Raw genomic sequence first — 17,441 nt, 5'->3', positions numbered from 1 at the left:
CATGATAAACAGACCATCTATCACAACCGCATCCCGCTGCCGGGCCCCGGCAGCCGCGGCGCTCCCAGCAGCCTGACGAGAAGCAGATGGCGCATCTCTGGCGTGAGCCCCTGCATCCGGCACCAGCCCCCCCAGCCGGGTGCGCCCAGCTGGGAACCAGGGCAGAAATCACCCTATGTAATGTGCTGGACTCCCCCGTCTGCTGCCCCCGGTTCTTGGTAGGAAAGAGTGCAGAAAAGAGCCCCGTGGTGCCCCAAGCTTGCGGCATCCGTCAGTCAGGGAAGAGGTTTGGGAGTAGCCTTGGCTGGCATGGGGTTATCTCCATACCAGCCACAGCTGGGCCAGCCCTGGGCTCTGCCGTCTCTCACCGCTGGCCGTGTTTCCAGGACTGTACAGTCGTCATGTGCCTTCGGCAGCCTCGATGTCCCCAGGGACAACCATGGCTGAGCCTGTAAGAGACAGAGAGTGGCAGTCAGCATGGCGCTGCGGAGCCATGAGCTCTCGGGTCCTTTGCTGGGCAGCTGCCATGGGGCCCCCCTGGGTGCCCAGCACCCCACGGGACTGAGGACAGCAATGCCAACAGCTCTGTGCATGCAAGAAATCCTACAATAGCCACTCAAAGGCCTTCCTTTGATTGCTCGAAGCCATGTGTGCCCAAAGCCCCAGGGCGCGGGGCATGTTCCCCTCTCCTGCTGGGTGGCTGGCACGTCCCCAGGTGTGTCGGGGGTCCTGCAGTGGGGCCCGGCAATGGCCCACGTCCTCTCCCTGCCACCATTCTGGCCCTGGTGGGAAAAGCTGGGATGGAGCCTTCTCTGCCCCTGCGGCGCAGGGCCAGGAGGCCTCAGCTGCCATCCCTGGGGAGGTGGTGGCGGGGGAAGAAACGCCGAGAAAGGCTGGAGGAATGCGCCGGGCTCCACATCCCGCCGGGCTGGAGGCAAAACATCTGCAGGGACTCGCCCACCCCTGCCCGAGGGGAGATCCTGGGGGGGAGGCACCTCCATCCTCCCTCCAATGTCCCCATCACAGCCTCCCCATCCCAAAATGGGGCAAAAAAGCCAGGGCTGCAGGGCCTGACCTTTCCCCCTTGTCTCCACTCTCAGTTTTAATCCTGGTTTCCCAAGGAAAGGAGGCTGCCGCTAGCGTGCTGTGCGGCTGCCACCCTCTGCTCCCCAGCACACATGTTGCTGCTGCGGGACCTCCGTGTTGGGGGACAGCAGTGTCCCCCAAGCACTGCCTCCCAAGAGGAGAGCTCCAGCCCCAGGTTGCTCATCTCCTCACTCGTGTGGGTGCGAACACGCCACATGGCTTCGGAAGAAGAAAACAGAATAACAAATGGCTGGACTCGTGGTCCTGCCGATGCTGGGGTGACCACCCGCCGCCACAGCATCCCCTGGCCGAGGCTCTCTGGAGGGTGCCCGGGGCATGGCATGCATGCCCAGGACAGTCCCCCGGCTCCTTCTTTGGTCACACCAGCACTGCCTGGCATTGCCCTTGCTCCTACCCGCTGCTCACCTCCAGCCTTCGCCTCTGCCGAGCCGCTTCCCCTGCTCGCCCGCCCTGCCGCTGCCAGTGGGTGCCGGGAGGATGGGAGCAGGCGGGCGAGCGCTCGGTGGCTGCGAGCTGCGTCCCCGGCAGCGCTGGGCTGAGTCAGAGCTCGGCCCTCCCCGCGGTTACAACACAGCGCCCTTTCCCCTCTCCAGGCAGGCCGCCGCTGCAGGAAATGTCCTTTTTTAATAGCAGTTGGGATTTGTTTCCTCCTTGAAATTCCCCAGCCCTGCGAGGCCAGGCGCGAGGCCAGACCTGGGCTTTTGAGGAAAGCCTGAACCCCGCGGCCAGGCGGGCTCTGCCGCGAGCGGCTCCGGGCTGCCCTGCTCTCTGGAGGAGGGCAGAAGGCACTGGGTGAAGCTCGGCCCCACGCGGGCGCCCTTTCCCCTCCTCCTGGCCCCCAAAAGCCTGATCTCCACCAGCAGTTGGGGCTCCATCCCTGCCCTGGCCGAGCTTTGATCCAGTTCTGGTCATCAGCTACCCAAGCAGCCCTGATGCCACCTCCCGCTGGCTGGGGGACTCATTGCTGGGTGACAGGAGGCAGGGTAAATCCTGCCCAAGGACCCCCACAGGTGCCCCCTCCCAGGTGGCGACAGCTGGTGCTATGGTGGGGGGACATGCTCTTGCTGGAAGGACTCACTCAATTCTATAGAAATTTAAGGGACTGACCCCGGGGCAGCTTCTGCTGCCTGTTGGGTGTCCCTCACAGGCAAGCGGTCACACGGGGACACTGCTTGCTGTCGCTTTGCAGCACAAGCTGGTGGCAGGACAGCTCCAACATGCCTTCCCACTGGCGCCTTCCAGCTCTCCCAGCATCTCCCTCCTGTCCCCCAACATCTCCATTCCATCCCCCGTGGACAACGGTGGCCTCCACAGAGGAGAGGTGCCTCCTCCCTCTCTCCCTCCCTCCCTCCCTCGCCAGAGCTGGTATTAAATCAAAGGTTTATGAGAAAATGGAGGGGCCAAGGGAGATCCTAATCTGGTCGCAGGCTGATTAACCCCGAGTTCAGGCTGAGGTCCTGATGCTCAGCTATAAATAGATCTGCCTTCCCTTTCCCATCCTCCCACCGGGGCTGCGGCGTGCCTGTCCTTTTATGGTCAAAAAGGCAGATTTGGAGACCGAGCGGCCCCCATCTCCCATGCTGGGGGAGAGCCAAGGGGGCCCAGGGGGATGCTGCTCTTTCTCGCTGGGTTTTGCTGGGATAAATTATAATGCCAAAAACAAAGGAGCAGGTTTGGGGGGCTGAGAGCAGGGCATGGGTGCAGAGGGGAGAGTGCATCTGGTTTGTGGTCCTTCCTCCTGGGCAGGTGGCCCCTCTCCTGGTGCCAGCGCGAGGGAGAAATCGCCTAATTTGGTGCCTCTGTGGAGAGCTGGGATCCTCCACACCCCGCTTGAGGCGCAGGATGGCGGCACAGTGGGGACAGCAGGAGGGAGCCCAGGGACAGACGAGGCCTCTGCCACCTCCAAGCTGCAAACGCAAGCTTACACCTCCCCATTTGTCACCCCAGGGCAGGGGACAAACCCCACCATACCTGCCTGGCCACCACCATGCCCAGTCCTGTGCCACTATGCAGGACCCACTGGCTCCTGCAAAGCTGTTGGTGATGGCTGCTGCAGCAAGGGGCTGAAACCCTCCAGCAACACCGAAGCCTGGCTTGTGGATGAGAAAGAGCCTCTGGAAGGGCCGGAGTGGTGGGAAGAGCCAAGGCACGCAGCAGCCCGGTCATTGCCTTTCCCACAGCTTCAGCTCTTCCTTGCTGCCCCCAGCCCACCAACCATCACCTCCCCATCTTTAGCGGGTTTCCTCCTCCCAGGGCTGCCTCCCCCTCCACAGGGCAGCGCAGTCCCAGGCCCCCTCCCCAGCCCACGGCTGGAAGGCGTTTTGGGGGCACGGGGAGCCCGCAGACTAGGGCTGACGGCCCCAGTGCCGGCCCCGGGGCACACGGAGCGTGGGAGCGTGAGTCGGCACCAGCCCTCCCGCTCTGTTTACACGTCACATTCCCAGTCCGGAGGAAGTGGTGCAGGGGTGAAGTCCCAGCAGGGACAGGCCGTCACGTCACCGGCCTCCAGCCCTCGCTGGGAAGGGCTGGTGGGAACCCAGAGCACTGCGGGGAGAGCTCCCCACGGACACTGTTCCCAAGCGGTGCGGGGCAGCTGCTCCAGCATCCTCCTTGCTCCCAGGGCTCTAGCTCCTCACCCCCATCTTGCATGGCTCCCAGCCGGAGCTGGCCGGAGGAGCTGGCGGAGAGGACGCTCCTCAGGATGGTGGGCATGCAGGAGCTCACACAAGGCCAGCAAAGAGCCTGGAGCTGGAGCAGGCAGGGAGCACTGAGGCTCCCTCTCCTCTCGTGGAGGCACAGCCATGGTGTGGCTGGAGCTCATTAAGCTGCCAGTGCTCTTGGCTGCTTATCTGGGCTTTATCATCTTATCTCTGCTCCAGCAAGGGAGAGGGGGAGTGGCGGGGGGGGTGTGCAGCATTGCCTGGACATGAGAGGCGCCCAGTTAGTAAATCAGTTCCCCTGCAGGCCCCAGCTTTCCCAGCCCTGCCTGCTGCCCGCCCAGCCAAGCAGTGAAAGATGCTAAAAGAAAATGCCCTAAATGGGTTGAGTTCCCAGCAAGCAGGAGCTGAGATGTGGCAAAAGATCGAGCACAAAAGTTACATCAGGACTGATACTCAGGCGCCGTTTCCCTGCAGCGCCCGTGGAGCCAGGCTCCCCGTGCTGGCAGACCCTCCGGCAGGGCTGGCCAGGGAGTGCCCAGCTGCTGGGCTGAGCGGCGCAGCTCCACTGCTCAGGGGCGGCGGGGCTCATGGGGGTTGGAGGCGGGGAATAAGAAAAATGAAATGTAAAAAATAATGTTGAAAAGGGAGGGGAAAAAAAAGGAAGGGCAAATCTGCAATGAGGGATCCCAGGTAAGAATGCCAGGCTGGAAGAGAGAGATGTTGCCCTATGTACCAGCAACCAGCAAGTTGGTCTCACAGCGAGCACCAGGGTGACCTGTTGGCCACCACAGAGCATCTTCCCCACACGTGGCACGGCGGGTCCCACAGCCTGTCCCCAGGCCCTGTCTGCTGCTGTCCCTTGTCCAAGGGAAGCTGCTTGTCCACCTCCCAGCAGAGCTCACCCCAGGGAGAAGCAGTGCTGTCCTTCACCTCCTGGCCCTGTGTTGCCCACCATGACAGGGATGTCATAGAATCATAGAATTATTTAGGTTGGAAAATACCTTTAAGATCATCCAGTCCAACCATTAACCTAACACTACCAAGTCCACCACTAAACCAATTAAGGGTAGAGTAATAATTTCCTTGCAGAGCAGGGGACATGTGCTCCCTCCCAGCAGTCTCGGAGCGAAGACCTGGCTGCCTGCACACCACTGGCCGGCACCCACAGACCCTGCCGCCCTGGGGTGGGAAGCCTCCAGCATGGCCAGCACATCCCACCTCCCTGCCGCTGCTGGGGAAGGGGCTTAACAGAGCTCTTGCACCCCCCATCCCAACACAGCCTCAGCTGGGGCCAAGCCCCCCGAGATTCACGAGGGGCAGATCGCTGGGACAGGCAGCACTGCCTGCAGCCCGCAGCAGGACGGTACCCGGCAGGGCTGGCCATGCGCCAGGCAGCCCCATCAGCACACCGCCTCCGGCATGCTGACCATCTCCTGCGGCTCTGGCACTGCACGGCACTGTGCTTCCCTGCTTCAGCAATAGCAGGACAGAGAAGACGCTGGTGCTCAGCACCTTCTACTTCAATGTCTCACATCAAACACAGCCTGGGCAGGCTGGCTGCCTCTCGCACAGCCCGGTCGCACACGTGTCTGTTTGCCTGCCTAGCTGACAGCCACACACGGCGTGCACCTAATGTGGCCACAGGGCTGGCTCTACGGGCTTGTCGGCCCTCCAGAAGCCCCCTCCCCATCCCCATGGGCAGCATGACTGCCCCCAGCTTGTCCACCAGCACAAAGCAGCTTCGTCCCTTACCTCCACCCAGCAGCAGGAAGCTGCTCGCTTGCAGCAGCCACAGCCCAGGCGCTGGAGCGTGGCCCTGCTGCACCAGCACTGTGATGGGCTCCTGCCATGCTGCTCTGCAGAGGCCAGCTCTGCCCTGATGTCACTGCTTCTCCCTGCCCCAGAACAGCACTGGCACAGTTTTGCATAGCCCCATGAGCTCCAAGGTCAGCTCTGCTGGCTGCATAGGCCGAGTGTGCAGCGAGAATTTGGCTGGCACTGCTGGGGAGGGTCTCTGTCCATCCCTGGGGCAGCGCAGGGCACCCACCAGACCCTTTCCCTGCCCAGACTGGCGTCGCTGGGGTGTGGGACAGAAAAGCCCGGTTCCCCCGAGGTGACTGTGTCCCTCGCTCCACATGGGGTCTGACTCCAGCCTCTGCCCTTTGTCTCCATGACCGCACCAGATGAGCCTGGCCCCACACCTGCTGTCCCTGCCCTGAGCCAAAGGGAGGGGGCACCCTGAGGGGCTGGGGGAGCACCAGCACCTCCTGGCCAGTGACCCCCTTGGTGGCTGGTCGGGGAGGAGGAGGAGAAGGAGGGGGCCCTACTCCCCTGCGCCCTCCCTGAGCCCGGCTGGCGGGTGCTGCCTGCAGGCAGAAGTGCCCCAGCTCCCCAGGGCATCCCCAGAGCGGGGCAGGCACCATGTCCCCACCGCCTGGGGAGGCCAGAGCCAGGCATGGAGCCAGGGCTGAGACGAACCCTGTGAATGTACACGGTCCCGGGCAGGCAAAGGGGTTTGGGGTTCAGGAGCAGCGAGTGCTCCCCCAGCACCCGCTGGCCTGCAGCCACGGGATGTGTGTTGGGCTTCATCCCCCCTGGCTGGAGCCTCCCCCTGCACAGGATCTGCTCCGCTTGCCTCCTCTGTGTGCTCCCGGCCAAGGTCAAAGGATGGTGAAATGGCTCCAGAGCTCAGATTTCCAGCCTCTTGCCTCATCGTTTGCTGCTCGACTCCAGCTCGCTCATGAAGACAAGCTTTCGCTGCTTCTGCCCCGCACATGTTAAGGCTCTGGGGCTGCCCCGGGGAGCACGCTGGGGTCTGCAGCCCAGCGCTCAGTCCCCTGCACTGCCTGTGCTCCTGCCTGTGGGATGTCTGTGCCACGCCACTGCCCATCACCTTTGCCAAGGCAGGGTGGTGACCGGGGCACCGGCTTTCCCCGGCTCAGCCCCAGGAGAGGAGGAGCAGCAGGATGCTGGGGATGAGCAGAGGCAGGTTTCGCTGGGGGTGCAGAGGAACAAGCCTCAGAAAAGCCTGATCAGGAACAAGGCTGGTTCTTGGATAGAAAAGGAGACCAAGAAAAGAAAAAAAATAAAAAAAGCCCTTAATCATCTCCAGACTGCCTCTTGACAAGTGTGGAGGGAAATGCCACTCTATCCAGCAGCCACCCAGAGCTGCAGCCTGTCTAGACACAGCCTTCCCCAAATTCCTGATGATAACTGCTTGGGAAATCTTTGGCGAAGCCATCTGCCTGTGTTTGTTGGAAATTAACTCCTCTCCCGTTGGCCGGTGGCAGGGAGGCAACAGCGTTGCCCTTCGGCAAGGCACCCTGGCTAGTGCGCGCAGGCCAGGGAGCCGGGGCAGGCGCAGGCAGGATAGCCCCATGCTGGGGACACCGCTGCTGGGACGGGGACTCACGCCATGTCACACCAGTGGCTCCCTATCCCCATGTGCAGCATTCCAGTGCCGAAATGCCGCAACTTCCCTGGGAGCAGCCAGCGACAGCAGGAAGCCCTTGAGGCACAGCGGGAAGGGGACAGACTGGGACCATGGTGGCCACGGCTGCCTCGAGAGGTGACAGTGCCCTGGTTACTGCCACCATCCCTTTGCAGAGGGACACAGAGCCCATACGGGAGCTTGCACCCCAAGGGATGGCATTGCTCCCTGGCTGGACCCACTGTCCTGGTGCTGGACCCAAGTGACAGCTGGTGGTTGTCCCTGTGGCTGTGGGAGATGCCTTGCAGAGGAAAGAGGCAGGGGGACATGGCAGCTTGCTGCCACATGCCTGCCGGGCACGGTGTCCCCAGGTGACCTGCTGGGAGGGGACAGCCACTGCTGGCACCCTGGCAGCAGAGGGACGGTGCAGAGCCAGCCATAACCCAGGCAAAGGCAGTGCTGCGTCCTGCGAGGGACGGGCAGGGAGGAGACATGACCCGAAGAGCCTTGGGGAGCCTTTGCAAGGCCTAAGCTCAAGGCTGTCTAGGAACAAGCCGTGTCCATCCCCTCATGCCCTGTGGGGCCGGCAGCGCTGCCATCACCTGCTGCATGCCCTGTGCCCTCCCCACCAGCCCCATGGCCGGACCAGGGCTCAGCCGCTGGCTCCCACGGGGTGACCACGCTCAGCAGCCGCTGCTGCAACTCTGGGGGGATGAGGACGCAGCAACCATTCACCCAATGAGCGACGGAGCCAGGGAAACACCTGCGGCTGAGAGCACGCCAGTGGTGCCAGCTAGGGGCCGTGGCCAGCGGAGCAGGGCGAGGCAGTGGCACAGGCTGGGCCAGCGTCTGGGTCCCAAGAGCTGCGGGATGTGGGATGCTGTCGGTCAGCACAAGTGCACTGGGGCACTTGCAGCACCCTGCAAGCCTCTGGGGGTGAGCCCCGGCCACATCACCTCCCCAGCCTGTTTTCCCCAAGAAGTGGCAGCAGCATGGCTGCCCAGAGGAGCTGAGTGAGCGGCCCATGGCCCCCGCTGCGCGGGGAGCCCGCCTGCCCGGGCTCGCCTCCGGCTTCCCGTTTTTTTCCGTCCAAGATGTACACAAAGCAGAAAGCAATTCCTCCCCAAGCCCCGGGAGGGCCCTTCCCTGCCTCCAGAAAGCTGGGCAAGCCCCACCAAGCTCCCCTCTCAGGGCCAGGACAAAGCTGTAGGGACAGATTTTGGGGAACCTCTTTGCTCAGGACGGCCTGGCCCCGAGGTGACTCTGGCCACTCCCCGCCAGCTCCGTGCCCAGCAGGTTTCCCTGCCAGCACCCCGTGGCTGTGCTCTGCTCGCCTCCCTCCGTCCTCGGGCACAGCGTCCATGCACCTGGGGCGGGGGCACGCCTGCCCACCTCCCCGCAGCCGGCTGGGCTGAGCATCCCTTGGCTGGCAGAGGCGGATGCTGGAGGAGCCATGCTTTCCCCTGCCTCCTGCCTGCCTGTCCCTGCCCATCCCTGCCCACACCCGGGGCAGGCACCAGGCAGAGCAGGAGCACCCATGCTGCCGGGAAGTCTCAGGACCAGCTGCCCCCCAGCCCTGCCGCCCCACACAGCCAGCTGCCCCACGCACCCAGCACGCCCACCCACGTGCCCGCCTGCTCCCTCCATCCACAGGCACCTACCTGCCGCCCCACACCTGCGGTGGGGCACCGTGGGGACGCGGGCACACGCCCACCACCTCCTCCCGGCACATTATAACCCGCCACTGGGACCCCAGCGCTGCCAGCTGGGGTTTTTTAAGCGGCTGGCATGGGAGCCCTCGGCGAAAAACTCCTTCCAGGCTGCTCAGAAGCTGGAAAATCTTTTTCTTTTTACCTTATATGAGCTGCAGGAGGAGGCCAGGCTGCCGACGGGCACCGCTGTCAGGGGCGCCGAGGGGATCCATTGGCTGGGGTGCCGTCACGTGGCCCCGCTGCTGCGACCCGCCGCCGCGCAGCCGAGTGTTGCTTTTACCCCCTAAGGAAGGGCTGCTTGACAATTTTCATATTTCTTCTAAATTTGGAGATTTCAGACAATGCTGGGAGGCTTGGCTCGGGATGCCAGAGGCCCATGTGGAAGTCATTAAGTCGGAGAGGGGGAGCGAGGGAAGGAGGGCTGGGGGGAGCGGGGGGGAGGAGAGCGGCCAGGGCTGCGCCGGCTGCCAGCGACGCGCCTGGGAACCCAGGCCATCCCGCCCGGAGAAAGTTGTTTGCAATAACTGACTTCCTCCCAGTCCCAGGACCGCGCACGGGGGGGATGCGCATCCCACCCCGGTGGGGCGGGGGTCCAGCGGGGCAGGCTGGCCGTGGGGCCAGGGAGCCGGGGCGGCGCTGGCGTCTGTCCCGCCGGCCGGGGGAAGGAAGCAGAGATGCTCCCTGGCCCGGCTGGAGGTGGCTTGTGATTCCCATTACTTTGAAAAGCTCCATCTGGCCTGGGAAAAAAGGCGTTTTGGTGGCCACGGGGCTCTTGCTGGGCCACCCTGAGTGCTGGTGGGGCTGGGACCCCCATGGAATGGTGGGTGGTGAGGCCAGAGCTGCAGGGCTGGATGGACATGGCACCTTTCCCCAGGTTTTAGCAGCATGGGGAGATGGTGTGGGAGCTCCATCACCACGGGGCTGCGTCGGCCCTGGCTCCTCCCGGCCCCGCGTGGACCATGAGTCCATGTATGGCCTCCAGCCGGCACTGGGGCCCCATTAATGAGCAGCCAGTTGGCAGCTCAGGAGGGAAACACCCGGCACTGAAGCACCTTCATCCTCCTGCACCGGCCGTCAGCCGCCGGCATGGCAAGGAAGGGGGTCGCCTCTGCTCCAGACACCACTGCCCTGCCCCGAGCCCCTCCGGGCGATATGGCTGTTTGCAGGGCTGTGCTGGGCTCCCCCAGGGCAGTGAAGCCAGCAGCAGAGCACGGCTCCGAAGGAGGAGGAAGCAGCCGCTGCGGGGTCCTCTGCAGCAAGCGATGACTGAGGGAGAGCCGGGGAGCAAGGGTGGGGCACCAACAGCTTCTCCTCTGGGTTTTCCAAGGTAGTGCCACTCCCTGGGGGGAACAACGGGCTGGTCTCTGGGGTCTCATGCCCTGACAGGTCCCCTGGCTCGTGGGAAGGAGCCTGATCCTGAGCCATGCACAGGCACAGTGGTGGTGGTGGCTGCTGAGCACTTCTGGTGCCTGGGGATGTGCATGCACTGCCCTAGCCTCTGTGGGGACAAACATGGCGTAAGTCTGATGGGGCAGGATTTCCACCAGCAACACATCCCGCAGGGGCCAGGAAAGGAGAGGGATCCTACCATCCCTGGACTTCCGAGCCTGGGAGCTGGGGACAGCCCCAAAGCCAGGACCAGGGCCCCTCTGCCATTGTGCCGGGCTTTGTACAGGGACGGTGTGGAGTGCTTGGCATCCTTCTTGCTCCCTCCAGACTTACGTACCACCTCAGCACCAAAGCCACTGCTACAGGAGCCGAATGTCCCTGCAGCACCTCTGTCATCGTCCATCCCCCCCCCAGCCCCGGACATCCCTCCCAGGCTGAGCCTGTGGCCAGCCACCAGCCCCCTCCCCCCACTAGCCCCACGCCCCTGCAGACCGGGTGGCCGCCAGCCCCTGCACAGCTCTGGGTGGCTGCAGCCATCTCTGGAGGGTCGGGGCTGGAAATGAAGCCCTGCTGCCTGTGGCTGGCAGGGAGATGGGTGCTCAGAGTCATCCCGCTCACCTGGGGGAGGTGAAAGCAAGCAAGCTGGCAAAGCCAGCTCTGGACCGGCTGGCCTGGTTTTGCTCAGCTGCTGGAGAAACACCCACCACTGGGAAGAGAGAGCATGGGCTCCCTCACTTTGGGAGTTAAATAGGCAAAGAAGAGAGGCAGCGGCTGTCCAGGCTGCTGCGGAGCACCCAGCCACGGCAGCTGGCTCTGGAGATGGTGCCCCAAGGTGTGAGCGGGGGGACAGCGGGGAGCAAAACCAGTGCGGAGGAGTTGCACCAGCAACAGGGTTCAGCAGAGGGAGGGGGCGAGTCATCTGGGAGGTTGCTGCCCTGCCAGCTGCAGTGAAGGAGAAGCAGGGAACCAGACTCTGCTTTTTGCACCACTACACAAACAGAGTCACATCTCCCTCCACCCCAGGCACCCCGCAGCAATGAAGACCACGGCCAGGCCATCACAAAACAGGCAAATGTAGGAACCCCCGTGTGCTCAGCCCTGTTCCCTACTCCGCAATGGGGACCACAGGGCTGGCAGGCCAGAGCTACCTGGTGGGGGTGAGGACAAGACACACAGGAAAGCAGCCACCAGCACAGCCCTGGGGGATGCTCAGCATCTGCCAGGAGAGCCAGGACCGGAGTAGCAGTGCCTGGACCTGCCGGCAGCATGCCCAAACCCAGGGGAGAGAGGCAGCTAGTGTCCGCCAAGGAGCCAGAGCCACCGCTGAGGTACCTTGCCAGGAATATGAAGGACTTCCCTGGGGCTGCTGGCAGCAGACTGGGGAAAAAAAAAAAAACCAACCAACCCTGCTTGTTTCAATCCCTGTGCACACACAAGATCCAGTAGCCCCATGGCAGGACAAGCCTTGATCTTGCCATGTCCCAGGAGCAGCCATCTCCCAGCAGGTCTGCCTGTAGTCACTGGGGCATAGGGCCAAGCATGGGCTAGGCTGGGGGTACAAAGGGAACTGCACAGAGCACAGCCCTGCCGCATGCCACCCCGCAGCAGGGGCATCCCCCTCCCTCCGCTGCAGATAAGCCTTGGTGCCCAGCACAGAGCTAGAACAGCACGTGGTGTGTCCCCAGGACGCGCTGGGGCTCCTCCCTGGAAGAGGGAGCCCTCCCATGCCACATCCAACCCCCACACCCCTTGCTGTGTCGGGCACCCCATGCCCCATGGGTACCGAGCTCATCCCCATCCTGTGCCCTGGGAGCCCAGCAGCCTCCCTGGGAGCTGGCATGGAGCTGGCATCTCCTGGCCCCTACCACCCTCCAGCCCCTCTCCCCTCCACATGGCCACGCAGCCCCTGCTCTCAGTGGGCTGATTTTCAGTGAAGCACAACTAACTGCTGCCGTTAAACAAACCCTATAATTAGAAGCCAGGTTTCCTAAATGAAGTGAAAAATGTAACGTTAGCCTCTGTTTGTTCACTGGATGCTGCTCTCTTGTTCCATGACCCAGAAGGGTCGTGCCCTGTGGTTTCTGAGAAGCCTTAATAAGGTAATGTTTAGGAGGTTACTATCTTTACAACTCTTGTCTTATTACAACTCCATAAGAAAAACATTTGGGGCAAAGCAGGATTCCTTGGCGCGGGTTTGTTTTTGTTACTCCTTCGCTAAGATGCTGCCCAGCGATCCCTCTGCACGGCAGATTCAGTTTCAGTATCTCCACAAAAGTGATTTTTTTTTTTTTTTCCCCACCCCCTGCCGACCTCCAGCCCGCTCGGCTGGGCATGAGGGCCCGGCTGGTCCCGGGCGGCTGGGACAACCCCACTCCTGTCCCAGGCAGGCAGTGAGGGGACTGCTGGCTGCCAGCCACGCACGGGGAGATGCCACAGGGCAGCGATGGAGAGGGAGCCCCCGGGCAGGCTCTGTGGGGCTGCTCCCACCTTCCTGAGAGCCCAGGGAGCGATAAGAGAAACCCCTCTCCCACAAGCCCTGCTAACATCCAAACACGCTGGGTTTACAGCCTTTTCATCTGCTGCCCCACATCAGAGGGGGCTGCTGGGGGGCAGGCGGGCGTTTCTCAGCCTGTATGTCATTACACCCAAGAGCAGGCAGCCCCTGCCTCCCTCGCCCCCATGCATGTGCTGTCTCCATTGCAGGGCAGGATGGCGTGATTGATGGGCGAGCTGGGCTGGAGCCGCTCTGAAGGTGACCTTCAGGACTGGCCTGTGCTGCTTTGTAAATGCCTTGCCTCCACAAACTGCTAAAACAGCAGCGCATAGGGGCAGGGGATGGGAACCAGGGCAGGAGACTTTCTGCCCTGACTTCAAATCACCAGTTCCCACCTGGTGACGACTCCCCAGGAGCTTGGGGGTCCCCGCATGTGCTGCAGTGGCCCCGTGCCCAGGGCCGCAGGGAGGAGACGTATGACTTGAGCAGACGTCAGTGCCACCGCTGAGCTTTCCATTTACCTCCACCCTCTGCCTTGCCCTGGGAAACTGGGAACTTGGATGCCTGCCCACAAGCAAAAGCCACCAAAGCCCTAAAAATAAGAGGCTTTTTCCTCACAGACCTGGAGAGCATGGCTGCCCTGGAAGCACGTCCCTGGGAGCTCCCTCTGGCCCCGTGGCCTCGCAGGGAGGGCAGCGGGGACGGCTCCAGGCTGCTCTGTGTGCCCTGCGTGGGGCTGGAGGGCCAGCCCTTCCCGCGGGCAGGAGCTGGGATGCAGTGGGTGTCCTGGCAGGACCTTTGTAGTCCAGCATAAAATGCAGCCACCCCTCCAAGGTGCTCAGGGGTTCATGTCTGACCACCACGTTCACTGGCTTAGGCTGAAGGGGAAGCAAAACCGAGTTACTTGGAAACTCAGCATTACCTGCCCGTGCTCTGTGCTGGTGGGCAGCGGGGCCGCAAAGGGCTGGGGAAGGCAGGAGGGCAAGCATGGGGGACATCAAAAGAGCAGGGTGCGGGGCCAGATGCCCGTCAGGCTTGGCAGGCCGAGGCGACCCGTGCCCGGTCGGTGCTTCTGCGGTCCCTGCAGCCTCCCTATGTGGAGGAGGCCACAGCTCTGCCCTGCTCTGCCCTACGGGGAGCTGGGGCTACCCTGCGCAGAGCACCCTGAGGTGTCCCGCTGGGACGAGGGTCTGTCCCTGCCATGCCCTCACACCAGCCCCTCCCGTCCCCACCACTGCTGCCACGGGGCCAGCTGGGCACGGGGCAGCGGCCTGCACCGCACCGGGCGCTGTGCCGGGCAGGGGCGGAAGGAAGCGGTGTTTCCAGCGCGGAGAGCAGGAGAGCAGGCTTTTTCCATCAGGTGCTCTGTCTCCAGGAGCAGAAAGCAAAAGAAAACAAAAGGCAGGAGAGGAGCAGGGCAGGAGGAACCTGAGCGTCTGGATCGTGTAACCAGTGACGTGCTGTAAACGCTCGGCGGCTGATGGATGTGCCGGCGGGGCCGCGGCAGGATGTGCCGGACGTGCACCCTCCCTCCCGTTCCGCCGTCCCGGCGCTGACAGCAGCCGCTCTCCCGACGCCTCTGGCCCCCCGTGAGCCTCCTGCCCCAGGGCGGGCAGGCTGGGGTGCTGCGGGCCCCCAGCCCCAAAGGACAACCCTGCACAGCTCTGCTTCCCGACGCCAAAGCCTGGCTGTTATCTCACGCGTGTGATCCAAAGGGCGTGATTTACAGACAGCCCAGAGCATCACCCAGCTCCCTGCCAGAGGAGGCAGAAGGGCCGCCGAGACAGCCGGATTAGGGCTATATAAATAATACTGTCCTTTGATGCAGAACCCAGGCGCAGTGGGACCCCGGGCTGCCTACAGCTCGTCCGGCCCCTCACACAGCCGCCACGGTCGCCCCTCCTGCCTGCGGCACCCTGGCACCTCGGGGCGGCTCCACAGCCGCAGCGCTTGCATCGGGCGATGCTCTTCCCTCCCATGGGAAAACCCTTCTCACCAGGGTGGGGACTCCGGGGGCAGCGCTGGCATTACGGGGGTGCAGGAGGGGACGGGTCTGTGTCCCACGACAGCTGCCCGGGGGAGGGCACCCACCCCGCTTGATGCCAGCGATGAATTCCTGGCCACCCCGGCCAGCCGGGCTGTGGCCCTGTGTTTATGCAACGACAGGAGCCGGCAGAATTAAGCACTTTTTGTTTTTCCCTTTTTTGAGAACGAGGAGCTTTAATTCCCACCAAACAATGTTCTTTTTCCAGCAAGCTTAAAATAAGCCTTTTTGGCCCGGGCGTCTCTGGAGCCGCTCACGCGCTGAGCGGGCCTTTGTGCAAATATGGATGTGAGCGCCGCGCCGCCGGCTCGGCTGGGCGCTACCTGCCGGGGGGTGGCGGGGGGACATGGGAGGGCCCTGTGCTGGACCCCCACACCGGTGGCCCTGGCCCCAGCCCTCCTCCCTGCCACGGCGCGGGGCTGGCTCTGGCGAGGCCTGCTTGCGGGAACACGCTTATGTTTGATGAGTGGAAAATGTTGCTCAGGCAGAGATAGGAGGTGCTGTGGCCGTGCCGAAGGCCGCCGCCAGCCCCGGCCGCCTGGCCCACGGGTGGGTACGTGCTCAGGTGTGCTGGGGCCTCACAAACCCCACAGAGGACCCGGGCTTGGGAGCAGCCTGGTGCCCAAATAAGCGGCCATGCCCTGCAGCGTGGCACCAGCAGTGATGCTGCCCACCGCCTGTCACAGGTGGAGGGGACCACAGACCGCACAGCAGTGGCCACCGCCCTGGCAGGGACATTCCTGCTTGTGAAAAAAGGCAAAAAACTATTTTCTGCCAGCGTGGGAACTGTGGTCTGATCCCCCCCATTCCCTTACATGTGGCCCCCGTCATGTGCTCTGCCACAAGCTCCCAGGCCAGCGCATCCCTCCCACTGAGCCCGGCACGGCACAGCCACCCTGCATCCCTCTACCAGCAGGCTCAGCTGGGGGCACAGCAGCGGGGTCCGTGATAGTTACCCTGGGAAATAAGTGCCTGGGTTTACTCGGGGCAGGTAGAGCCTATCTTCATGGCCCCTCCTGCCCTGTTTGGGCACTTGTTCCCACTCTCCAGGCTCTGCTTTCCACCCAAGTTTCCCGTGGCAGTGGGGCAATACGGTGGAGAGGTAGCAGGGACAAGCACGTACAACAAAACCCGAAAGCATGTCCCCTCTCCCCTCTGGGTAACCCACTCCCAGGGGAGCCGTGAGGGGGTTTCTAGCCCTTCTCGGCCACCCGCTCCCTTGCCTCCTGACGTGGGGCTGACCCCAGCACACCCTGCTCCCGCAGGGGCAGCACCGCGGCTGGCACGGGCACGTGGAGCCCGTCAGCCACCCTGTCCCAGCCAGGCAGGCAGGGGCTGGCCACGACCCAGCCACCCGCGCACCGAGGCCCCTTCCCTCGCGCGAGGCTGGTGGGGAAAAGCCGCCCGCGCCCGCCCCCGCCTCCCCCGGCTTATCAAATTTGGCCATGTCTGAAAAGCCTTGGTTTCCTTTTCACCAAAAAAGATCAAAACTGGGTAATTGGCCGCCGGCGTGGATGCCTCTGAGCCTCTCTCATGTGTAAACAGCATTGCCGAGCGCTGACACAACGCAGGCGGCTGCGGCACACGCAGGCGGCCGGCACCCTCCGGGTGCCCCGGGTCCGGGGCTGCTCACTGGCCCTTCTTGGGGGACCACGGAATAGGGGGTGAAATCTCTGGGGTGCAGGCAGGGGTTGGCTCGGCACCCCAGAAAAGCCTGGTGGCAGAGGGCTGGGCGCTGCCGTACCACCCGGTGCAGCAAAGGCAGGTGGCTGCAGGGCCCCTGCTATGGCCAGGTCCCCTCTGCCAGGTCCCCGAGGTGACAAAAGGAACACACTGGCTCAGTGCACAGCATTAGACCTCACCCAAGAGGCTGGCAAAGCCCCCGACACACTGTGCTGGGGCCGTCCTTGCGGATGTCAACGTGGGCTGGGGCTGCCCTTCGGGTGGGAGCAGCCGGGCTGCGTTCCCTGCTGCATCCCGGGGATGGCGGGGCTGGGAGGGGGCGAGGGGCAGTGTGAGTTGCGGTTGCAGTGAGTTTACCCCGTTTGCAGGCTTTTCTAGAGGCCCAGTTTTCCCAGTGGAAAATTTCCCACTGCCCTACAAAGCACAAGGGCCCTCAAACCCCTGGGGCCGTACAGTGAGCTGGGAGGCAGAGGGAAGCTCAGCATCTAGTGCTGCCACAAAAGCCGGCAGTGCTGGGGAGGTGGCAGGGGGGTAAAGGGGAGGCAGAAAACACGGGAGAGAGGTGGAGCAGCCCCCAGCGCCGCCCGGCCTCCGGGGGCAGCAGCCCTAAGGATGGAGAGGGCCCCTCCAAGGGAGCAGGGCAGACCCTGCTGTCCGTGAGCGTGGGGAACAGCACCGAGCCCCCCCGCCTGCCGCGGCCGGCTGGGCGGGCAGGGGAGGCGGGATGCAGGGAGGAGGAGGATGGAGCGGAGGAGGGCCGGGAGGCCGGAGGGCCGGCGGTGCGCTCCGGTGGAGGACAGCACCATCGTGCGGCACAGCGCTGCCCGGCCGCAGGGACGGGGCCGGCCCCGGGCGGGGGGGCCGCCACGCCGGGCTGCTGCAGCCCCCGGCCCGCGCCCAGGGCCAGCCCCCTCCCGAGAGA

Source organism: Pelecanus crispus, chromosome 8, assembly GCF_030463565.1.
Source record: "Pelecanus crispus isolate bPelCri1 chromosome 8, bPelCri1.pri, whole genome shotgun sequence".
Taxonomy (NCBI): Eukaryota; Metazoa; Chordata; class Aves; order Pelecaniformes; family Pelecanidae; genus Pelecanus; species Pelecanus crispus.
The sequence above is the reverse complement of the archived record's forward strand: the minus strand, read 5'-3'. Positions refer to the sequence as shown.